General features: G+C 35.9%; 1 protein-coding gene across 10 annotated transcripts in view; it reads right to left on the reverse strand.

Annotated features, from left to right (window-relative positions):
- The window catches only part of LOC5570397 (ephrin type-B receptor 5), a 383576-nt gene that overhangs the window by 347036 nt on the left and 10232 nt on the right, over positions 1–26308 (reverse strand). Inside the window, exon 1 of one of the 10 annotated variants that reach the window (XM_021839077.1) lies at positions 21964–22045. The exons of 7 other annotated variants lie outside the window; for them this stretch is intronic. The gene's annotated coding sequence lies outside the window, so the exon portion shown is untranslated. 2 more of the 10 variants (XM_021839076.1, XM_021839084.1) reach the window with 2 other exon arrangements.

Consider the following 26308-nt stretch of genomic DNA (forward strand, 5'->3'; position numbering starts at 1 on the left):
TCAGAATCATGTAGAGATTCTTTCAAAATCCTGGAGATATTTTCTCTCAATTTTGCAAATTGTCACAGAATATTGGAGAGATTGTTTCAGAATCTTGTAGAGATTCTCATGGAATTTTGGACAGTTTCTCTTAGAAACTTCGACAGATTAGTCCAGAATCTTAAACATATTCTCTTAGAAAGATTGGAGAAGATTCTCTCAGAACGGACTAGAGAGGTTCTCTCAGAATCTTGGAGAGATTCCGTCATAATCATGAAGAGATTCTTTCAGAATCCTGGTGAGTTTCTCTCTCAATCTTGGAGATTGTCTCAGAATATTGGAGAGATTCTTTTACAATCTTGGACAGATTCTTTTAGAATATTGGACAGATTGAAGAGATTCTATCGTAATCTTTGAGATCTCAGAATTTTGAAAAGATTTTCAATCAGAATCTTGGAGATATTCTCTAAAAATGTCTAAAATATCTGGAACAGATCCTCACAGAATTTTGTAGAGATTCTCTCAGACTTTTGGAGCGATTTTCGCAGAATCTTGGAGATAATTTAGGTTCTATTCAATCTAATTTAATTTGACAAGAATTTCGTAATCGTAACTGTAAGTATCTTACATACTCACAGTTAAAATAGCTATTGCAAAATACTTTGTCAATAACCATTCCCAATTAATCCCACGCCAGCACCTATCTGCTGGATCGAATCCACACAATTACACACGCATATCTCTGGCCATCTCTCGAAGCTGGACCCCAAACCAAGTGAAGTGGACGAAGACGACGACGACGACGATCGCGTGCAGAGACCAACACAGAAAAATCACTGCACTCCACCACTATCGTCATTGGCGTTCCTTCTGCCAAACCCGGCGGGATTCCAGAGCTCTGGCTCATCTCTTGAGATGCCTTCATTTTCCGAAACCCAAAAGCTCGACGACTGGATAATCTCTCCAATCGCTCTCAGGCTGGGAGGGGGGCTGAGGAAGGGGGTTTCACAGGCTCCTTGAAGAACTGGAACTGCTCAAGATGTTTGCGGGTTTTCTGTTTTACGCTACTCGAGTCATGAGGCTCCAGTCTCGAGACGGTTGAAAAGTGGATTTTGTTTTCGCGTGAGGTCATTACCGAGAGGTGCGTCGTCAGGCCCCGTGGCGGAAGTGAGGTTTTGACGGTTCGACGCGGTTATGAATATTTAAACCTACTTGTGGAAGTTCACAGAATTGAACTTTTTTTAGGGAGATGTACAACGTTTTGGTCAAGAAAACACTTTGTAGATGGTGGCTGTTGCTAGGTTGTGCCCTTCTTCATATGGTAAAGGGTGCATGAGTAATTATAACGAAATTCTGCTGTAAAATTTGACTAAGCAACTATGAGAAGTACATCCTTCATGTTCTCAGCAGCGTGCTATGTCCACAAAGCTGGTTAAAGATTTAGTTATTGTATGTCCTTCAAACTTCGAACATATTCGTAATGACGAACTATTTGCACAAGTGTCGACGCGCATAGACGTACTTCAGATTTTAACTGGAATCCGCCAAGAAGATGGTGGAGCACAAATTGTACATATGTCTGATTCACAGTATTCCAAATATTTAACATTGAATTGAGTTTTTCTTTCTCAATACTTTGGATCGAATCTAGTAAATCTTATTTCGTGACACATCTTCTTTTTCTTCCTGGCTTACATGCCATCTTCAGTGGGATAGAGCCTGATTCCAAGATTTTTTTTCCGAATCTGTCTCAGAATTTTTCAGCATCTGTTTCAGAATCTTGCAGAATCTATCTCAGATTCTAGTAGTTCCTGGAGGACCCCGGACTGTAGCAGAATCTGTCTCAGATTCTGGTAGAATCTGTCTCAGATTCTGGTAGAATCTGTCTCAGATTCTGGCAGAATCTGTCTCAGATTTTGGCAGAATCTGTCTCAGATTCTGGCAGAATCTATCTCAGATCCCAGCACAATCTGTCTCAGATTCTAGCAGAATCTGTCTCAGACTGTAGCAGAATCTGTCTCAGATTCTAGCAGAATCTGTCTCAGATTCTATCAGAATCTATCTCAGATTCTAGCAGAATCTGTCTCATATTCTAGCAGAATCTGTCTCAGATTCTAGCAGAATCTGTCTCAGATTCTAGCAGTATCTGTCTCACAATCTTGCAAAATTTGTTCCAGATTCAAGCAGAATCTGTTCCAGATTCAAGCAGAATCTGTTCCAGATTCAAGCAGAATCTGTTCCAGATTCAAGCAGAATCTGTTTCAGATTCCAACAGAATCTATCTCAGATTCTAGCACAATCTGTCTCAGATTCTAGCAGTCTCAGATTCCAGCAGAATCTGTCTCAAATACTAGCACAATCTGTCTCAGTTTCTAGCAGAATATGTCTCAGATTCTAGCAGAATTTCTCAGATTCTACCAGAATTTGTCTCAGACTCTAGCAGAACATGCCTCAAATTCCAGCACAATCTGTCTCAGTTTTTAGCAGAATCTGTCTCAAATTCTAGCAAAATCTGTCTTAGATTCTAGCAGAATTTCTCAGATTCTAGCAGAATTTGTGTCAGATTCTAGCAGAATCTGTCTCAGACTGTAGCAGAATCTGTTTCAGATTCCAGCACAATCTGTCTCAGATTCTAGCAGAATCTGTCTCAGATTTTAGCAGAATATGTCTCAGATTCTAGCAAAATGTGTCTCTAATTCAAGCAGAATCTGTCTGAAATCTAGCAAAATTCGTCACAGATTCTAGCAGAATCTGTCTCAGTTTCCATCAGAATCTGTTTCAAATTTTAGCAGAATCTGTTTCACGTTCTAGCAGAATCTGTCTCAGATTCTAGCAGAATCTGTCCCACATTCTAGCAGAATCAGTCCCAAATTCTAGCAGAATCTGTCCCAGATTCTAGCTGAATCTGTCTCAGATTCTAGCAGAATATGTATCAGATTCTAGCAGAATCTGTCTCAGATTCTAGTAGCATCTGTCTCAGATTCTATCAGAATATGTCTCAGATTCTAGCAGCATCTGTTCTAGCAGAATCTGTCTCAGATTCTAGCAGAATCTGAGTTAGATTGTTGCAGAATCTATTTCAGATTCTTGCAGAATCTATCTCAGATTCTTGGTGACTGTCTCAGATTCTAACAGAATATGGCTCATATTCTTGCAGAATCTATCTCAACAATTATTCAAGAAATTCTGCTTGGAGTTCCTCCAGGGATTGTTTTAGGGATTTCTCCACGGAATATTCCAGCGATTATAAAAAAAAAATCTCTACAGGGATTACTCTAGAGATTTCGCAATGAGTTTCTTAAAGAGTTCCAACAGAAATACCTCCAGTGATTTCTCCATAGAATCCTTCGGTACTATTTTTTATAAGATTCCTCCAGGAATATCTCCAACAATTCCTCCATGAACTTTTTCAGGGATAGGTCCACGGATTCCTCGAGATTTTCTTCTATGCGATTTTCAAGCGATTTCTCATGATTTTTCCTAAGAGTTTCTATCAGAAATTATTCTTTAGACTTCTCCAAACATTCCTACAGACAAAAATATCTACAGTGATCCTTGTAGAGATGTTTCCAAGGATTTCTCCCGGGGTTTACACTAGGACAACTTCTTTTAGGATTACTCCAGAGATTTCTCCGAAAATTCATTCATGGATGCCACCAGTGTATTCCCCAGGCAATGCTCTCGAAATTTCTCCAGGAAATATTCCGGATATTTCTTCAGGAATTCTCCACGGATTGTTCGAGGCTTTTGCAGGTTTCACAAAATTATTCTAGATTCGAGAAATAGTCTAATTTTGTATGGCTAAAACAAACAAATTTAAAAGTGTTTTTGCTCCTAGATCCCCGGAACCATTTTTTTTCGGATAATAAAAATACGGATTGTCCAGCCCTCGGTTAATCGCGTCCGATCTGTATAGCATTTAAATGTGGTAATTGTTACATTACATTCAAACATGTTCAAGAGTTCTAAATTAACCCTCTCTTTCCCATGGTTGCTCCAGAGCTCAATTGATTTTCGACGAACTTAAGACAAACGGAATCAGATAAATATAATGCAATAGTCACATAAATATGATTTTATACACAACCGATTAACTCAACACTGTCTACATGAGCGGTGATTCGAACGATATAGAGCCAAGTAGCGTGGATGAATGGATTATTTGGATGGAAAAAAGTATTGAAATGGATAAACGTATGTTTAACAAACTTTAGTATTTAAGTTATATTGTAATGAATTTAAATTTAGACCCGAATGATCGTAAACGATAAAAGGGTCTTTAATTAAACAAACAAACAAACACTAATTTAATTGTTTCAATAGTAAATAGTAAACAATCAATTATTTTTCTATTGAAAAATAAGTTTTCTTTTTGAGGACTGGTTTCGAATAATTCAGACCATTTGCTATTTACCCCACCCTATTTATTTAAGCATTTTTTTTTTTATAAAAACGCTTTTTTCGTTAAGGAGTAGTCTATTTAAGTCGTGGAAAAGAGAAGGTTAACCATAATTGTTACGAGATTTTAAATTTAAAGTTGTTTAAATCCCAAATTACTTTTACAATTTTTTTTTTCTGAAATCAAATATTTTCCCATATTTAAAAAAAAATGCAGCAGTTCTGGTAGTGACTGAGTGTCTAGAAAAAAAAATTTGAAAAACTCTTCCTTAAAACGATACTAAACAGGAACCAAAAAAAACCCAACATCAAAAAAACAAAACTGTTAGATCAGTTACCAGGATAAAACAGTTTGATACGACCAGACATTTTTCGGAGAATATTGCTAAAACTTGTTTTGACTTATGAAACTTGTTTAAATATTTATATTTTTAAAATTTGTTTAAACTTCTCGTGACATTACGACAAATAATTTCTACAGGTTAGATGAATGGATATATAATTTTATTCGAGAGATTTTCTGTTTTCTTCAGACATTTAGTGATCTCTCCAAGAATTTTCTTGAAGAATTTCTCAAAAAAAAAAATGTTTTGGACAACTTAAGGAATTGTTCTTTAGATTTTTTTTAAGATCTTAACCAAACATTTCTTCAAGGATAACTTCAGGAATTACTCCAGAGATTGCTTATAAGATTTCTTTAGAAAGTAATCCAATAATTTTAAGAGATTAATCAAAAAAGTTTTCAAAACAAAATGTCAAGCATTTTTCCAGGAGTTTTCCATGTATTTCTCCAAGGAAATGTGAATGAAACTTTCCAGAAAGCGGAGAAATAGTGGCAAAAAATATCGTGGCGTACTTCTAAAGATTGTACCCCGTTTGGCATAAAGTCGTATGGCATAAGGTCGTTTGGCATAAAGCCGTTTGGCATAAAGTCGTTTGGCATAATGACCGTTTGGCATAAGGGTCATTTGGCATAATGGCCGTTTGGCATAATGATTGACTAAAAATAAATATCGGCATTTTTTAAGCTTTTACCGAGATCAACACCATCGAGCCCATAGCAAAACATTTTGGTAGGTTCTAAACAAGCGTGGTGTTCGTTCAGAGATTATCCAAGCTAATAATTTCAAAAATTGTTGTGACATTATATAGCATTAATAAATAAAACTCGTGACGGCTCTACATCTCAGAACATGTACTCTATGTTCTGAGATGTAGAGACTTGTCATGCCTTGAGCTTGTTGCGATATGCTTATTTTAAAACAGTAAATTGGCAAGGAAACGAAAATTTGTGATTGAAATAATATTTTTCCAGCATATCTCGCGTTTGCCTTAAAAAAGTATATGTTGAATATTGGCAGGTTCTAAAATAATTATCATTCTAACAACACATCTGGTAAGAATTGATAAAGCAGCAAAATATAAAAATTGTTCTCAATTGGCTTTACTAAATAATAAAATTTAAAACAGTATAAATATGAAGAATAGCCTATTTTAAAAAGAAGGAAAAATTTACAAATAAACCAATAGAAGAAATTATTGCATCGTTGGTGATATATTGGCTTTTCAGTCTTGACAAACAGTTTTTAATTTTGTCAAGACTGAAAAGCCAATATATCACCAAAAATTATTGCGGAAATGACTGGTTCCCCCGAAAAGTGGTGACGAGAAAGAACGACAAACAGTCAAAAGAAGGTAGTATTCTGTCATTCTCGGCTATACACATGTTGGCAAAAATACTGAGGACGGTAAAACTCGAAAGAACCGCCAATTAAATAAAAAAGGGTGCAAATTAGATGGTCAGTTCATTCACCACCCTGAAATGTATAAAGTTACGACAATTATGGGTGCTAAAATTTTTTCGGAGAAGTGGGCTAGTCGAGGAAACGGAATATTCGGGGAACTGGCATTCGGGGAAACGACATTCGGGGAAAAGTAGCACAACCCATCAAAGTAATTGCAGTAATTGATTTCTCTTTTCGCTGATAATTTGAGCAGATCAATGTTATCGATTGCCGCCCTTTTGTCAGTTGTAAACAAAAATACTTAAAAAAATAGCTCCAAAGAACAGCCTATGCATAAAAGAAGGAGGAATATATTGAAATTTTAAATCAACAGTTTTCATACCTATAATTATGGTTTCATCATATTTAGGAAAAAGTTAAATTAAAAGAAGGGTAAATTTGTGCTAAATATATAAAAATCTTCAGTGCAATAAATTGTTTCAATAGCGAATCTCAAAAGAAAAATTAATAGTTGAAAGAAGGGTAATTTCTGGATAAATAATATAATACTATTGGCAAGAACTTTCCAAATATGCTTAAATTTATTCAAGAGTGAATGATTGTTGAATAGAGTGCCATTTTGTATCAATTGACTCCAAAACAAGCCTTGTGTCAGCAGGACGATTCAATAGAAACGTAAAAACGAAAATTGAGAAATACTTGGTTTCAGACTCATTATGCCAAACGACTATTATGCCAAATGACCATTATGCCAAACAACCATTATGACAAACGACTTTATGCCAAATGACCATTATGCCAAACGACTTTATGCCAAACGGCTTTATGCCAAACGACTTTATGCCAAATGACCTACCACCCTTCTAAAGCAAATTTAGGGTAACTTCTGTTACTTTCCGTGTAACTTACACAGTAGTTCTTAAGTCACCCTTAATGAATACAGATTCTTCTTGAGGAAATTTTAAGATTTTCTAGATTTTTGCTGAGTAAAAAAAACGATTGAATTTGTAGATAATATCCTGCAGGATTTTTTGAAGTAACTCCTGGAAAAATAAATTAAAAGTAAAAATGTGTAGGAATGATCGGAGGATTTCTTGAAAACATTGCTGTAGTGTTAACTGGTGTGGAACCTTAGATGAACTTTTAAATATTCCATGTTTTTTTTTGTAATTCATTGCACATTTTTTGGAAGAACTCCAATAGTCCTTGGATAAAATGCTGGAGAAATTCCTAGAAAAAATATTAGGGAAATTCAATAACGAAAGGCAGGAATATTTGAAATGTTCTTAATAGATTCACTCGAATAAGCCCTCTAGGAATTTTTGGAGCAATTCTTTGGAATAGCTTGTCGGGTTTCTTGGAAAAAAAAACCTTTAGCGAATTTTACCAAAAACTCTGGAATTAACCTTTGCAGGTTTTTTTAGAAAATAATTCTGTGAAAATCTTTGGAAGATCAGATGACTGGAGAATTATGTTGAAAAGTTAGTGAAAAAATATCTGGAAGAATATTTGTTTTTAATTATGAATCGTGGTTTACAGCTAACCAGCCGAGTGGAAGTTTAACAACTACCGAAAAGCTAAACATTACATATACTTTGCAATTGGATTAAATGGACAAATTTATGTGAAGTTTTGCGAAAAAGTTACACGTCTTCTCAGTGAGAATCGAACTCACGACTCCCTGAAGAAGTTTTTGGAATATTGTTCAAAGTAATCCCTGATAAAATTACTAGAGGTAGTAACGTTGAAGTGCTCAAGGATTTCCAGAAGCAAATTCTGGAGAAATTGTTTTAAACGTACTTTGAGAAATTACTGAAAGAATTGGTAGAAGAATTTGTTGACGAATTTTCGGATAGCACCCAATATTAATTCCTGATAGTATGAAGTAGTATGAAATCCCTGGAAAACCGCTAGGGTAATTTCTGAAGCTATTCTTGAGAAATATGAGAAGAAATTTGAATCATAATTATCTGCAAGCAAGACAACAAAAAAGAGACCTTAGAGGCCAATTTGATCCAAAATAGAGAGATTTTAAAGACTTGCATAGAAATAACGACCAATTCTCTAAAATGAAACCTTCTCCCGGCCGTAGATATGTTAATCCTTTGCTGATTAAATATAGAGATATTGAAAACGTCAATCATGTTATGGGAAGTCGATCAAATTCAATACTGGTAAGGATTCTCTCTGAACAGCTCAAATAGCGTTTAGCTAGCGGCGCAGCAAATAATGGTTGTTCTGGGTTTTGACGCAAAAATCATTTGTCCAGGTATTTTCCTGGTTAAATAAAATTCCCTGATAATTCCAGATTTTCCAGGTTTTTCCAGGTAGTAGACACCCTGCAAGAATTCCTCTAGAAATTCTTCTACAGATTCCATCATAAATTCTTCCAGGAATTTCATTGGAAAGAATCCCAAGAAGTCTTCCATGAAGACATTTTTGAAGAAATCCGAAGGTAAATTCTGGAGAAATACTTGGAAGAATTTCAGGAGCAATCCCAAGAGGAACCAATATAAAAAATATCGGGAAATCTCTAGAGGAATATTTGGGAGAATTCATGAAGAAATATCTGGTGAAATCTCTGGAAAAATCCCTGGAGAAATTCTTGAAGTAATTTCTGGAAAAATCTTAGGATTACCTGGGTAAATTGCTGAAGGAATGCTTGGATACAGAGTAGTAGAGTAATCTTTGGAAAAATCGCTGAAGTCTTCGGACAAATTTCTGTAGAGTTTTTGCTTACCGGAGGAGTCTCTGAAAGAACTCTCTAGAGAAATCCCTGGAGTTATGAAAGCTGCAGGTCTATCATAACTGGTCTAGAAAATACGGTTGTGATTGAAATTTCTTCCTAATTCCCTAGAGACTTTTTGGACAAATTTCTTGCAAAATTCTTTGATACTGTAGAGATTTGGAGAATTATGAATAATAAAACGACCTACTGGGTGGCAATACAACGTTAGCCGGGTCGACTAGTCAAAAATGAAATCCTGGCAGTTCTTTTTTTAAGTTCTCAATAGAAATCTGGAGAAACATTTGAAGGGATCTGAAAGAGCTCCAAGACAAAATCCCTACCTGAATTATTAAAATAACTGTAGATATTTTTGGTTAAAAGCCTGGTAGCCTGGTAGAATAGTCTAGTCTGTTGCAACGGCTAGGATAATAAACGAATTCTCGGAACAAATTAAAAAAAATCAGAAGGTACGATCAAAACAACAGCACGAAGCATTGGAAGAAATTCTTGAAAAAAATATAAATCTCTCAAGATAATTCTGGAGGAAAGCGACGTAACAATATATAAAATGTTTACTAGTTTAACTTTTCTTAAAATTATAAAATTTACTTCCGGAAGATACATTGAATGAAGTTCTTCATAGATTTTAAACGATTATCCAAAAAATATCAGGACGGATCTGTAAGGTAACATCTGGAAGTAACTGGCATAGAATGTAGAATCACCTGCAATTATTTTTGGATTATGCGTTGAAGATTTACAGAGGAAATTTCTGAAAGATGTGCAGGATTGTCATTTGGAACGTATGTAACATCCCAACATAAAACCTTTTTTGGAGCAATCTTGGCGAAAACGCAGAAGAAATATCGCACGAAGTCTGTTAATGTGTTTCGGAAGGAATCGAATAAAACATTCAATCAACGATTTCCTGGAGAAAATTCTAAACATCATGAAGTTCTTGAGTTTCCGATGACATTTCCAAAGGATTTCCTCGTACATTTTTATTGGGTTTCATTCCTGAAGACAATTCTGAACATTCTTGCATTGATCTTTGGAAGGGTCTTTGAAGGAATTTATAGGAGAATTTCGAATTAACATCTGGCAGTAAAGAAGGATTAGTTGAGGGAAGTCGTTTGTTATTAATATACGAAACCATGAACGTTTTTTTGATTTGAAAGTTTTGGCTGAATCTTCGAGAAATTCGCACAAACCTTGAGATTCAAACAGAATTCCAGTAATTTAGGTTTGTTCTCAAAGATCGACTCTCAGCGAGCGAATATTTAGGAAATTCTTGCTAAGTTTTGAAGTAATACTTTTGGAACTTGGAAAAAGGTTTTAACATGTTCTTGGAGATTCTAACTGAATTTTGATGAAAAGAGTGTTGTATAATTTTGCATATAGTCCCTGAGAGTTGTACAGCCTGAAAACTCTTTGTATAGAGCAGTAGTGCTCAAACTGTGGCCCTCCAGAACTATAAATGCGGACGGGATGCTCTTGTGTAGGAACACAAAAAAGGCTGTTCATTATTTGAATTGTTCTGACCTTCAATTATGTTTAGGAAGATGATAAATTAACTAATTTTGTAGACCAAGCCACAAAAGTTACCATGCATAACTATCCAAATGTGTAATTTAATTGAATGACTAGAATAAATGTTGAATATAGTTCAAAACAGATTATTTAGAAACAGTTGTTTCAAAATGTTCCCATTCTAAGTTAAATTTGATCAGCTAAAGACTCCTGAGGGAATTTTGCTAAAAATCCTTATATTATGCTACAAATTTCTGATAGGATTCCACAGGATCTCTTCAGTAATCACAGTACGAATCAAATAATTCCGCAAGGCTTTCCAAACAGTGTTCTGAAGATTACACTTGAAATTTTAAGGATTCAATTAATAATGTAAGGAAATCTCCAGGTATCTTAAGGATCTCGTTACGAATCCACAAGAATCCGTTTAAAATCGAAGTTTCTTGTGTGTCACTGTCCTAGTGAAGCCATAATTACTTTTCCACTGGACCTTGACTTGCTATTCTTCAAGTTACTGTTCTTACACAGTTATTGATTGAAGAGTTTTCTTTGTCAATGAAGTCCATGTTGTCTCAGATTCTTGATTACAGACCAGATATAGCAGAAAGGCCCAATTCTGCCGACTCTGTCTCAAATCTCTAGCATTGAAAACGCTAATGGAGATTATTGCATAAACTTGCAGATGTTCATATCATTTTTGGGACAATGTTTTGGAGCTTATTCGTTAACAACAAAACCTATTTGACGATTTCCTTCTTATTGATACCTCAATTCAAATTAAGCTTATTTCATACATGTTTTAATATTCAAATTTTTGTACATACAGATATACTCATCAGTTTTGAGTTGAAGAAATTTATGTAGGGCTGGTAGCAGGTCTTTTTTTAAGAGACTTGGTCTCTGTTTTAATACAGTCTCTATTTTTAATGGAAGGTCTCTAAAATTTTTATTTTGATCAAAATTGTCTCGAAAGGCTCTGTGAATCATGATGCAAAATTTTACAGGCTCCAGCGAAAATATATTAATAGATTAAAACGCCGCTGTTTAGCAGGTTCCTTAAGAACTTCGTCCCACATTCGTCGCGGAAAAACTTCGAAAAATCTTGTCTAGGAATTTTATCTGGAATACTTTCAGGAAGTCCTACATGGATCTTTCCAGAAATTCTTCTACAGTTTCATCTACCAATTGACCCAGAAATTGTTTCAACCATTTTTTTTTTTATAAAACAACGCTTAGAGGATTTTCTCCAAAAATCATTGAGCACTTCAACCATTCTTCAATCCATTGATTTTCTCAGGGATTATCTCAATTTTTTCCACTACAATTTTCCATCACATTTTTTTTACAAATCCTTCAACCGAATTCTCCAGTTGTTACTCAAGGAGACCGTACATTTTTTTTTTTTTTGAGAAGTTCCAAATTCTTGGAGGAAATCAATGGATGAATCACTGGATTAAATCCTGGAGGATTTCTTTGGGAGATGTCTGAGGTAATTTCTATAATTATCCTTGGAAAAGTCCAGGTTGAATTTCTGACATATCTGAAAACAAAAATAATGGAGGAATTCCACGGAAAATAATTACTCAATGAACTCCTGGAGAAGTCTTCGGTATAATCTCTGAAGCTTTGGAAAAATACCTAAACTCTTTTTAAACTGTTTTTCTGTTTCCTGTTTGGTCAATTTGCGGTCTCTTTTAGGTTCTTGTCTGGTCTATTTTTTCAGGTAAGAGGTCTGTAAACTTCCTCTGCAGTGTGTTCGATAGAATGAATTTCAAAATGAATATTTGAAAAATTAAGTCTTACTGCTTGATCATGCATTTGCAGATTTCATTCCATTCGAACCTAGTCTTGAATTTAGTTGAAAAAACTTTCGTTACAGTTGGAAAAGTCACGTTAGAATATCGTTAGGAATTAAAGAAGATGTCTACTTGATTATCCACAATCGTTTAAGAATCTTATATGTTGCATTAGTAATGTTATTTGAGTTTATTTGCAAAAATGTTTGTGTACAAACTAGCTTGTTCTGGGAATGTTCTCGAGAAGATTTTAACAGAAAAGGTTTCCGAAAACTTTTCAGAATCTTCCTTGTTTGTAATCGTTTTATATCTTGTTCCAGAGATATTTCGTTGTTCTTTGTGCCAGTCTTATGATAAACGGTTTTTCACAGAATATTGAAGAAAGATGTTCCCAGTTCTGTTTTTGTAGAACCTGAACATTTCTCGGATAAATTAGCCATAGAGTTGAAAAGTTCAGCACACATTCCTGTAAAATACAGCATCTTAAATCGATTCTCATACAATTGGAGAGGAGATTACTGAAGCAAAATCATAGTCGTTTTTAATTTTTGGAGCTTTGCTGAATCTTCAAGAAATTCACGCATAATCCTGGAGATCCCCAACAAACTTCAAGAATTCATAAACCAGAACCAGCTCGAAGAGCTTCGGTCAAATCTTAAATGATGTTCTTACTCAACCTCAAGATTTTTGGAGAACGTGATCGAATATTGAGGAAATTCTTGCAAGATTTAGGACAGATACTTTTGCCGGATCTAGGAAAAGGATTTTTACATGTTCTTGGAGATTTTTACTGAGTGTCGATGGAGAGAATTTTGCAGAATCTTGCATCCCAGAGTGTTACAGATTTAAAATTCTGCTTCTTGAGCCTTAGTGCTCAAATTGCGGCCCTCAAGAACCGTAATTGTGGACGGGGAGCTATATTGTAGAACACTAAAATGGGCTGCTCATCATTTGAATTTGTATTAATCTTCCTGTAATATGAATTGATTAATTTTGTAGACCAAGCAAAAAAGTTACCATGAATAGTCATCGAAAGTGTTAATCTATTTCATAGTAATATGACACAAATCAATGCTACATTTAACAAATTTTGTTAGAAAACAGTAGTTTCAAAAGGTTCACATTTTAGCTTTCTGGTAGGAATCCACAGGATCCCGCTATTAATCCCAGAAGTCTGTTACGGATTCCAAAATTCCACAAGGCTTCTCATACGGACTTCTTAAGATTCCAGTTAAAATTTGAAGGAACAGGAACTACACTCATTTTTAAGATTTAGTGCTAATGAAAGAACTATAGTACATTCACAACACGCGACGCGAAGCTGAACACAACAATTATTGTTCTTACAAAAATAAAAAGGATTTAAACATTTACCTTTTACGTCGAAATCTGTCTAAGATTCTCTTGAAGAATCTAACTCAGTTTCTTGCAGAGACTTTCTCAGATTGTTTCGGAATCTGTCTCAGATTCTTACACAATCTGTCTCAGATTCTAGCAGAATCTATCTCAGTTTCTTATGGACTTTGTCTCAAATTCTTACAGCAGTATTAGATTCTTGCGCAATCTGTTTCAGATTCTCTTGTAGAATCTGTCTCAGATTCTTGTAGAATCCATCTCAGATTCTCTTGTAGAATCTGTCTCAGATTTTCAAGGAAGACGATGCCTCAGATTCTCTTGTAGATTCTTTCTCAGATTCTCTTGTAGAATCTGTCTCAGATTCATTTGTAGAATCTGTCTCGGATTCTCTTGTAGAATCTGTTTCTGATTCTCTCGAAGAATCTGTTTCAGATTCTCTTGTAAAATCTGCTTTAGATTCTCTTGTAGAATCTGTCTCAGTTTCTTGCAGAATCTGTCTCAGATTGTTGCGGAATTTGTCTCAGATTCTAGCAAAATCTGTCTCAGTTTCTTACGGAATTCGTCTTAAATTCTTACAGAATCTGTATTAGATTCTAGCTGAATCTGTTTCAGATTCTTGTAAATCTTTCTCAAATTCACTTGTAGAATATTTTTCAGATTCTATTGTAGAATCTGTCTCAGATTCTCTTGTAGAATCTGTCTCAGATTCTCTTGAAGAATCTGTCTCAGATTCTCTTGTAAAATTTGTCTAAGATTCTCTTGTAGAATCTTTCTCAGATTCTCTTGTAAAAGCTTTCTCAGAATCTCTCTTAAAATCAATCTTAAATTCTCTTGTAGAATCCGTCTCAGATTCTCTTGTAGAATCTATCTCGATTTCTTGCAGAGACTGTCTACGATTGTTGCGGAATCTGTCTCAGATTCTAGCAGAATCTAGCTCACTTTCTTACGGAATTTGTTTCAAATTCTTACAGAATCTGTATTAGATTCTTGCGGAATTTGTTTAAGATTCTTGTAGAATCTTTCTCAGATTCTTTTGTAAAATTTGTAAAATTCGTCTCAGATTCTTTTGTAGAATTTGTCTCAGATTCTATTGCAGAATCTATATCAGATTCTAGCAAAATCTGTCTTACATTCTAGCAAAATCAGTCTCACGTTCTAGCAAAATCTGTTTCAGATTCTAATATAATCTACAATCTGTCTCAGATTGTAGCAGAAACTGTCTCAGATTATAGCAGAATCTGTTTCAGATTCTTGCAGAACTTATCTCAGATTCCTGACGAATCTGTCTCAGATTCTAGAAATTTGTATCAGATGCTTGCCGAATTTGTATCGAATTCTTCCCGAATCTGTGTCAGATTCTTGCCAAATCTGTTACATATTTTTGGAAGGATCCTAGCATAGCAGAATCTATGACATTTGGTCGAATGACATTTAGTCGAATGACGTTTGGTCGAATGACATTTAGTCAAAAGTACATTTGGTCGGATGGACATTTCGTCGAATGGACATTTGATCGAAAAGAATTTTATTGCTCATAGAAGCATATGATATTTTGTTAAAAGGATTTTTAGTCGAAAATTTAGTCGAATAGGGATTTTTCAGTTTATTTTACAGAGTGTAGTTTTGACGATAAAACTCAGTTAACATTGGAAAAGGTGACGGTCTGTATAGTCCTATTACTAGAGGTTGCATATGCTGGTACAACATGATAGACTGCAAGAAACCTGCATTGGTGTATTGGTATTTCTTAGACAAACTTCAAAGCTTCAATATGCGACATGCATAATTATGGAATTTCAGTTGATAACACAGACTCCCCCACAAACTCGACTTCTTGCTTCTTTTTTCTCATTCAAGCTTATTCTGCGGGTCGGATGAATCGCGACACGCTGACATCAAATGAAGGCAAATCAACTTGTTACATAGGTCAACTCGTCTCACCTCACACAATACACAGGATTAACACAATTCTCTTGTTTGATTATTTTTGATTGAACCAATTATCAACTTATTGTCAATTGAATCCATCGACACCGTTTTCAAATCCACGTGTTTACCCAAGAAATGTAATGTAGCTTGAAGTCACAATCATAACAATTAGTAGGAAAACGAATTATATAGGTAATACTTTTAGTCCACTCAAAAAATCGTTGGAAGTAAAATTGTTATAAAAGTACATTATATGCAGACAATTAAAGATGACGCAATTTTTCAATGTACATCTGTATCATTTTTTTCTATCTAAAGTTCATCTCGGGACCAACGGCTTTACTGCCCTTCCGAAGGAAGTCGTCACTGAAATTTTTAGTGACTATCTCGGGGATTGGATTCGATCCCTGGTCCTCGGCTTGAGAGGCGTGTGTTCTTACCACTACACCAGGTCCATCCCCCATCTGTATCAGTATCATCTGTATCAGTTCTAGTTCCCAAATTTCAAATTCTTATCCTAAGTCACATTGCCATTGGATAAATATCAGCAGTTTTATGTAAAGAACGATGACATTTTGAAGGAATAATAAATTCAACAATGTTTAATATTTCAATAACTGCACGACACAAACATTTAGGAGGTTTTTTTGCAAAGAATGATGATATTTTGAAAGAATAATAAACTCAACATAATGATTAAAAGTTGAGCATAAATATTATAAATAACCTCTACAAAATTGGATGAAACAACACGTCCCGTTTTCAAATTCAAAAAGGCTGCAGAATAATAACATTATCAAGAATAATTTATCATATATAGACGCTAGTAGTATATGTTCTAGCGTCTATATATGAATTTTTTTAAGCATTCACCACGTTGCAAATCATAGGAAATATTTATCATGTATAAATATTCGTGTTTGACTTCAGATGAAAAATATGTTTGCCCAAAATAAACTTAAGATCATTCATTGAGCAAAAATTCTAGCTTGATTTTGGTTCTGCTGAATTAATCGATCAACCATTACTAAATAAAGTTTCGACGAAATTTTCTAAAGTCATTCGACCAAACGTCCATTCGATCGTATGTCCATTCGACCAAATGTACTTTCGACCAAATGTCCTAAAGCCGCATAGCAATACCCCTAGGTTAACACATTTTTGTAGTGTAAATAGTAGTAGTTAGGTTATCAAATTTTACTTTCTTTTAAACCAGAGCCTTTTTCCTATCTTATCTGTATGCCAAAAGGGATTGGGCTCTGTAGATTTCATTAACCGATTCGTTTGCTTATGGTGGTTTAGAAACCGTCTCACTATATTGCAGGTGTCAAGAACCAACGTATTTTGTGGATGCTGCGTAAGTTCTTAGTGGAGATTTCGGGACAATTCCGATCGCTGAAAAGACTGCCGAAACTATAAGGCCGTCCTCCAGGTGCCAAATCTGCTCCAACTACTTCGCCAAGTCATGGTACTTTGTTATCTTGATGGAGAACGTTGATTGAACATTGTGGTCCAGGGGTAAAACGATGTCAATTTGAAAGTTTTAGCACAATTTTGAATATTTTCACAACATTTTGTAAAGCTATTTTCTTAAAAAAAAATCTTCCCAAATATTGAAGACTTCCTTCCCATCTGTTTTGGATAAATTCTCTATCATAAACTTACAGATTCGCTTCTTATATTGACAATTTAAACGTTTTCCATAAATTGGTTTTACAATCACTGAGATTTCAATTGTCTTGAAAATATTCTGGTAGTTTTGATAAGACTGTCATAGAAAGTTGAGATCAATGAATATTTGGAATAGGACGCAGACCATTTTAAACTTATTGGATTAATTTTTGTTACAATGGAATAAAGGATCCATCTTTCTAACTATGATAAAGACAGTCTTGGGTGTCTACTCGTTTACCGAAATGAAATTCCCTGATATTTTCAGTTTTTTTTTCGGGTTTTATAAATTAGTTCTAGGTTCAAGAAATACTTTAATTTTATATGACCAAAACAAACTAAATTTACACAATTTATACAATTTTAAAAAGTGTTTTAAAGTGTATTCACTCTTTTAGACATTTTAAAGCAATGTGCTAAACATATTAAAGCTTAATTCGAATATTCATATGAATTGTATTCAATAATGATGGTGTTTTGTTTGTAAAATTTCTTTCCATCATCGTGTTTAAAACACGGGTAATAAAGTTCCTGTTCAAGTGGTCATTTAGGTAAATAATTAATTGTTTGCATTTCATTCGAAAACTTTCAAGAGCTCTGCATGAATCATGATTGTAAGAGAAATAATTCAAAGTTTAAACAACTTCCAGATTCCAGATTACTTATCCGGAATCGGTTTTTCCGAAATTGAATATTTTCCAATAATTTTAGAAATTGTTCATGAAGCATGGCTGAGTGTTTTGAAATTAGAAAATTCAGAAACCTGTTGCTTGAAAAAAGAGACCAAACAGTAATCAAAATCAAATCGAGACCTAACAGGAACCAGGAGAAAAAAGTTTGATTCTTTATGGAATCAGCCCTGACATTTCTCTAAGAATATTTTTTCTGTTTGAACTTCCTCGAGACATTACGACAAATAATAGTGTTTGTATTACTGCACTTTCAATGATTTTCTCAAGGAATTTCATCAGAAATAATCTCAGGTATTTGCCCAAAGATCCAGATATAACTCTGATGATTTCTTCAAATTGAATAAATGGATAGATATTTTAATTTGAGAGAATTTTTCTCACGGATTTCATTTAGTGATTATTTCCCATAAAACCACTTCAAAAATTTTCCCAAAGAATTTCTCCAAGAATTTTATTTTGGATATCTTAAAAAAAATCTGATATTTTCCAAAAATAATCACTGAATAACATATATAATTTCAGATATTTTTCAAGAACATCTCTAGTCCTCAAGGTTTTTTTTTGATGATTTTCCCATTGGTTTCCTAGAACATCGTCCAAAGGTTCCCGTTTTAAACATGTTGCAATATTCAACCTGAAATGCCTCCAGGGATTTCTCAGGGTTTCCTACATAATTATCCTTCAGCATTTCTTTAAGGTGACACGGGAGACCGTGTTATTTTCCCCATCTTTCGTCTCACTCTAACAATTACCATCAAAACTTTGTGGAAGCAAATCTCGAGTTTTAGTGAACCGACGAAGCTGAAAATTTATTGGGTTGTGCACTACATATATAGAATCATAGCGATACATTTTCGCATCGATATATGAAGTGGTTTTTGGGATTTGCTTCTTGAAATGGATAGAGTGATTATGATGACGTCCCGTGCGGTCTTAAGATTTTGATTAGGAATTTCTCTGAGGATATCTTGAGAAATTACTCCAGAGATAGCTTCTAAGATTTCTTTGGAAATTCCAGAAACAGGAAATTCCACTAACAGTAACTCCTTCAGTAAATTTTAGAGATTTCTCAATGAAGTTTTCCCAGATTTTTTCAAGCATTCTTCCAAGAGTTTTTCGTGAAGAATTTCCAGCAAGAGTAACCTCTAAAAAAACTTGTGTAAGTTGTTTAGTAATTTTTGATAAATAAGGATTTTTAGAAAAACACTTGACAAAACTTAAGAGTAATTGCTAAAATTATTGAAACAAAAAGAAACAGATCAATATTGAATCTCTGTGAAGCAACTCCTTGAAAAACGAAATCGGTACGAAATTGTGTAGGAATGATCGGAGGATTTCTTGGAAAAACAGCTAATGTGGAATCTTAGATGAACTTTTGAGAATTATATGGTATTTTTTATTAGATTCATTGAGGAATGTTGGGAAAAGCTGTAATCCTTGGATGAAATACAGAGGAAATTCCAAAAATAAATAATAGAGAAACTGAACCACGAAACACAGGTCGAATATGAAATGTTCCTAATAGATTTTCTGATTAATTACTCGAGGAATTTATGTAACAATTCTTTGGAGTGAATGTGGACATAATGGCGTAGAAATTCTTCAAAAAAATGCCTGAAAGCTTAAGAATTAACCTCTGCGGGCTTCTTGGAAGATATTCTGTGGGAATCTTTGGAAGATCTAATAGAGTTACAGCTGGAAAATTCAGTTGAAGAATTAGTAAAAAATATCTCGAGGAAGTCCTTGAATAGTCTTTGGAAAAAAAATTCAAGTAACCCCTAAGGAAATGACTGAAGGTAGTATTATTGAAGTGCTCAAGGATGTCCTGAATCAAATACTGGTGACATTCCCTTAAGCATCCTTTGACAAATTGCTGGTAGTATTGGTAAAGGAATCTCTTGAAGAATTCCTGGAGAGAATCCTGTATTAGTCCATGAAAATATTCCGGATGAAATATCTGGAGAAAACACAAGGAAAATTCTTGGAACATTTTCTCTAGAAATATGTGAAGAATTTCTGATAGAATTAGTTGAATAGTCTCGTAACAGGCTCTGAAAGTTTCTCGAGGCCTTATAGAATTTTGCATCAGAATTCACTACAAGCAAGATAGGGAAAAGAGATCCTTTAAAGACCATATTGGTTAAAAAAGAGACCTTTCATTATAAATAGAGACTTATTAGAGATTTGAATAAAAATAGAGACCAAGTCTCTAAAAAGAAACCTGCCCCCAGCCCAACATACGTCAATCCTATACTGATCAAATATACCTGAAGATATTTGATGTTTAGTAAGACGATTAAGTTCCATACCTGAAAAGATCTTCACTGAATAGCTTAAGTAACGTGATGATAGCGGCGCAGCCGATTTTTTTTTTTTTTTTTATTGAAGTAATGATAATCTCTGGATTTTGACGCAAAAATCCTTTGTAGTGAACATATTCTACCATGAATTACTGCCCCAAAATTTTTCCCTGATTGTAATTCAAATTCCCTGGGAATTCCAGATTTTTTCCAGGTTGAATAAAATTCCCTGATAATTCCAGGTTTTCCAGGTTTTTCCAGGTAGTAGATACCCGGAGACTATTCTGAGGTGTTTCCCGTTATTTGTGATACTTGTGCACTGTCCAATGTTGGAGAGATTCCTATTTGAATTCTTGGAGAATTTATCAGTTGTCATTTTCGACAAAATAACTGTGATTGATCATCTGTCTGTTTCAAGCATCTTTTAGAATAGTCATACTTACGGTTTCAATAAATCATGTTCATCTAATCTTAATGCTTAAATATTCTAGTTCCCGTAGAACCCCAGTCGAGGAATTTAACCACGTTCAAGAATCTCATTATCGTTTCAGTCCAGTGTCATGCAATCCAAAGCCTTCTGAAGTCCCTTGCAACTGCTTCTACAGGACGACGACGACGAAGGCTTTCACTCGTCCCACTCATCACACTTACGGCAAAGATGTCCATTCAAATAACGCAGCCTTTTTTCCTTCATTCCTTCACCGTGTGTCCTGTCCTGACGAATGCAATTTCCAGCCATCGCACACTTCTCTTTCTCGTTTCTTTTTTTTTCGTTGGATAATTATGTCACATCCTCCAGTCAATGCAAGGAATATATCACCTAGTGTAGTGCCAGCCTAGTGTAGTCGGTACATATCCTGTGCGCTGTCTCCGGCCGTTTCCACCGTCTGTGGGAAACCATTTGCCGTAGCACACAGACACGCACGCACACACTGACATACACAGCGAGACTGACGATAGAGCCCTTTACCCTTGTCCACCCCAAACAACAATCCGCACCCTCGTCCCATTCAGCGTTTCAGCATTGTTTCTGCAGTGAAATAAATATCCTTCCTCGACTGCTGGCCGTGATTACCGAGATTCTTCAGAATTCTTCCACCACCACTAGGCGAGACACATTCTCTCTCTCCTCGCACATCGTCGTCCTTTAGGACAAGCACTTCCAACCAACCTCACAGTAAATCCTCACACAGATTTTCTAATTCCTTGCTTCTTCGTCGTCGGTTTTTCGTCTTCTTCTTCGTGACACACGGTCACAGTTTTCCGAGTTTTCTTCGCAGAAACACTGGTAGTAAATCACCCCGTCACACTGCAATTTCTGGCCTGAGTCCTTTCCGTTTCTGTCCGACAGCAAGGACAGGAGAAATACTTCTTTCGTGAATTCGGTTCCCACACTCACCCCCTGAACCCAACCTAAACAGAAATCCCTGCCCTGGCAATCCTTCGCACCGGTTATCTTCCTTCTGTGGCGTAATCTTCCCAAACTCCAATATTCGTTTTTTCCCAGCGCAAAAGAAATATGTTGAAAACACTCACTCACTTGGACTTAATGTCTCCTCTTTTCACAGATATCCTCTTCTGTAGCACTCCGACTGTCAGGACTTTCCTCAAAAGAAGAGACAGACACCCGCGCACTGCCACAAGACCTATAAATCCAAAGTTATCGAGCGATCGAACGAGACTGACTTCTTCAGCAGCAGCGACAACGGACCATCGCCGTATTCTTCGGTCGTCGTCTCCTGGTTCACTTGTATCCCCCTAATACTATCTCATCGAAGCTCTGACATTTTTTTTCCCATCTAAACCCATTCAAACCTGAAACCTTTCCACTTTTTTTACCTTTTCCTCCCGAATCCACACGCTCACAAAGGTGGTGCTGGCTTGCTTCTCCACATATATGATGCTTCGAGAGCGCTCCTCCGACTCCGACTGAACTGACAACGAACGACTACATCTACGGCCTTCCTCAGGCTGGCCACTACTCCTCCTCATCCTCATCCGCCCTGCTGTGGATGCAACTCCGAGGTTCCTCCGAGACTCTCCGCTCGCTCGCTCGCTCTCGCATTGATCTACTCGAAACATATGTGAGTCTGTGTTTGTACGAACGGAGCAAAACACCTTTCCCTTCTCTTGCGTGCGATTCGACATTCCCGACTCGGATTTGTTGTTGCCATCAAGAGCCTTCCACGCACACACACACCCACAGGCATGGTATGGCGGCGGCGGCGGCGGCAGCATAAAAAGAAGGCAAACATGGACACAGAGATTCTTCACGGGGCGCGCATAGGGGTGTGAAGTGGGAGGTATGCTGCTCGCAGTCGACTCCACAGGAGGACCAACACACTGGCAAATTATGCAAAGTGCATTGGGATGATGACAGTGATGCCGACTAAGTCAATAAAATAGTCCGATCTGTCTGTCTGTCTCAGGTTGTAACAGAATTCTTGCAGAATCTGTCATATTCCTTCAAAATCTGCCTCAGAATCTATATCACATTCTTGAAAATCCATCTCAAATTGTTGTAGAATCTGTGTGAGCTTCTTGAAGAATCTGTCTCATATTCTTGTAGAATCTGTCTTAGATCATTGTGGAATTTGTCTCAAATTCTCGTAGAATCTGTCTCAGATTCTCGTAGAATCTGTCTCAGATTCTCGTAGAATCTGTCTCAGATTCTTGAAAAATCTGTCTCGAATTCTTGTAGAATCTGTCTCAGATTATTGAAGAGTCTGTCTCAGATTCTTGTAGAATTTGTCTCCAGTTCTTTTAAAATCTGTCTCAGATTACTAAACAATCGGTCTCAGATTCTTGCAGAATCTGTCTCAGATGTCTGTAGAATCTAACTTAGATTCTTGAAGAATCTGTCTCACATTGTTGTAGAATCTTTATCAGATTATTGTCGAATCTGTCTTAGATTCTTGAAAAATCCTTCTCAGATTCTTGCAGAATCTATCTCAATTTCTTGCAGAATCTGTCTTAGATTGTTGCGGAATCGGTTTCAGATACAGTGACCCCACGCAGTTGAATCACCCACAATTTATGAATTAGCTGATTTCAAAAGACAAAATTATTATCAAACTTGTCACAAAACATCACAGAATTATTTTTAAACATAGTTTCTTATCAGTAAAAATAATTCTGTGATGTTTTGTGACAAGTTTGATAATAATTTTGTCTTTTGAAGTCAGCTGATTTATAAATTGTGGGTGATTCAACTGCGTAGGGTGACTGTACTAGCAAAATCTGTCACAGATTCTTGTGTAATCTGTCTTAGATTATTGCAGAATCTGTCACAAATTCTCTTGCAGAATCTGTCCCTGATTTTTGTGTAACGCTCCGTTCTGTTTCTAAGTAAACGGCTTACGCGCCACCTTTAAAGAAGGACCGTTACTCCGATCGTTAGCCCGGAATGAGACTGCCGTATCAAGGGGACGCCTTCACCCCGGTTCATACACCAGCGCGCGGGACACGTGAGAACGGTGAGAAGAAGTTGGAGCTCAACGCCGGCAACTCTTCGGTGACGACCTCTGAGTTGGAAGCAAGAAATTTTGATTTTGAGAACACGTGGACGAACTTTACGCGACATCCTACGTGGGACCTAAGAAGAATTAAGGTCAGACCTGAACATTTTTCGCGGAACATTAATAAAGGACTTATCTAACATTGAGAGGCTTTCTTTGTTTACTTTCTCTTTCATTAATAACTGAGTCACATTAACCTCTTCTGTTGCTTTTTTTGTATGAAACGTTAGTCAAGGAAATTGACTTTCGATCTATAGTGAAAAACTTCCCAAAATCTTTAGTTTTCCACTGTTATAATCAAAAGAGAACGAGAGAGGAGAGAATCTCTCATTTGTACATAGGTCCTTTAGTAATGTTCCGCGAGATTTGTGCTCACTTGTGCTTCTTATTAGATTAAACAATTAAGGATGCGTAACGTCACCCTAGGGAAATAGGTTTATTTGAATGAAATAAATTCAAATTAATAGTCGAGTAGTAGAGTTAAACACACTCGATAAATTTAGTTGATATATGTTTAGATACGGTCGTAGTTGAAACGATTAAAATAAATTAATTTAATTCACACCCTTCACTAGTTCTTCTCTCAATTCAACTCCAATCTAAACACTTGGACTGTTTTTGGCAAAGCACTCCACTAGAATGAATAGACCGACGCGCTCTAGATTGGGTTAAGCCTAATTTTTGCTGCGCAATTTAGTGCGATTGGTGGATTAGAGAGAGTCTATATTTCAATAGCCTTTTATTTTAATCGGAATTTTCCATAGTGGAATTTTTTGACTCTCTACGAATATTGCGTCGAAATTGAAATTGAAATATTTCCGATTGCTAACACTACTACCTTCTAGGTGGCGCATGAAGTATTTATTGTTTTCAACATTGCAATCAACTGACAGCATATTGATCATACTCGACTGACAGAGTATTGGTGTCAGCAAGATAAATGGATGGTATGAAAACGAATTCACAATGTGTCAATGATTGATGTGCATTAATGTATGGTTACACCTAGGGGGAGGACAGCTTTGCTCTGAGCAGGCTATGCGCATCGAGCAACTCTTTGAGTTACTCACTTTTGCTCAGAAAGCAGCAAATTCAGTCAGATATCAGTTTTGCTGTGATCGGGTTTTACAAATGAAGGAAAGGACAGTTTTTTTCTGCGTTGTTAGAAGTTCAGAATATAACGAAAAAAGGCCATCATACCAGTTGTGAAAAAGTTCGAAATATGGAAAATATTAGGCTGGAAGACATTTTTGTCTAATTCAAATTAAACATGAATCAAACCTCAAAATTTCAAAAGCACAAAAGTAGGGGATCAGATAGCCGTTCAAGCAGAGATTTTGATCGTTGGTCACTTGCTAGTGATTATCAATCGATATAAAAATTCAGTTTGAGAGGAATGCCTTTCTGGTTTTCCAGATTTATGCTCTGGAAGATTTGAAGTGTGACTGCAATTTTCTCACCTTAACCTCTTACTAGTTTTAGCCTAGTCCTGAGAACCGTGGCCTTCGTAAAAATAACTAACTATGTATACTACCCTTCATTTTAAGAGTGAATAAAGCAATGTAATATAATTCTCTCTTAAATCAAATAAGTTATTGAACACTCTCCAAAATCGAAGACAATTTTTTGCCACATTTCTGATCCGGTTCAGAACAAAATATCTGCATATATGTTCCTTACTGTAGTTTTGCTTTAACGCGATGGTGCAAGAATGGTCCTTGCATTACATGACTGGCAAAGCCGCCAACACTGCAACATAAACATTGCGAGATTCGTTTCGGGTTAAGGAAGAGGTAATGCAAATAAATAGCTCAATGGGCTTCATCACTTTTGCCCCAGTACCTATTTGATGTTGCTAAACTTCACACGCCGCAAAACTCAAAGAAAGTGTTTGATTACAGTTTTTAATTCAAAACTAGATCTCTGATAAGGAACGCCTTCCGCATACCTATGACACGATATGATTTTTTTTTCTCTGTGCAGTAAACAATCAAAAACTTATGGTTGCTATGTCCACATGAAGCCAAGCAAATCGAGTTACTTTGAGTTGCTCAAAAGCAACTCATGATCTACCTCAAGATCAGTAGGCTGTCCCACTAGAGTGATGCAAATTTCGAAATTTTTGCTCCCCTATGCTTAAAGGATTTAAATTATGGTAAAAAGCATCCTCCCAAAATTTGAAATGATTTGGAAGAAATTTGACTGCGCACACGCCATTCAAAGTTTGTATGGGGATTACTATGGAAAACGCCAACCTTTTGTGTTCAGCCCTCTATCTCTTCGTCCATAATATTTTATGGAAAAGTGAACACACTCTTCTCATGTGAAATTTCTCCAGCTACAACTTTGCCGAAGACCGCATTTTGATTGGACGTCAGGAAAAATTGTTATTCATCATCATAAAGTGGGTTTGCTTTCAGTTAGCTTCACCAACTATTCGGCAGGCAACAGTGGTGCTCGTGGCGGGAAGAATAGATCAAAGTAATCCAGGCTACTATGTTCTACAGCAAAAAAGCAGTGTTGCTCTGAAAGTAATTGAATGATCATCTCAGCATGGTTTAGACTTTAGAATCAAGAATGACAAATTTTCCTTACGTCCCAACAAAATGTGGTCTTCAGCAAAGTTGTAGCTGGGAAGATTTCACATGAGAAGAGTGTGTTCACTT

This window comes from Aedes aegypti, chromosome 1 (assembly GCF_002204515.2).
Source record: "Aedes aegypti strain LVP_AGWG chromosome 1, AaegL5.0 Primary Assembly, whole genome shotgun sequence".
Taxonomy (NCBI): Eukaryota; Metazoa; Arthropoda; class Insecta; order Diptera; family Culicidae; genus Aedes; species Aedes aegypti.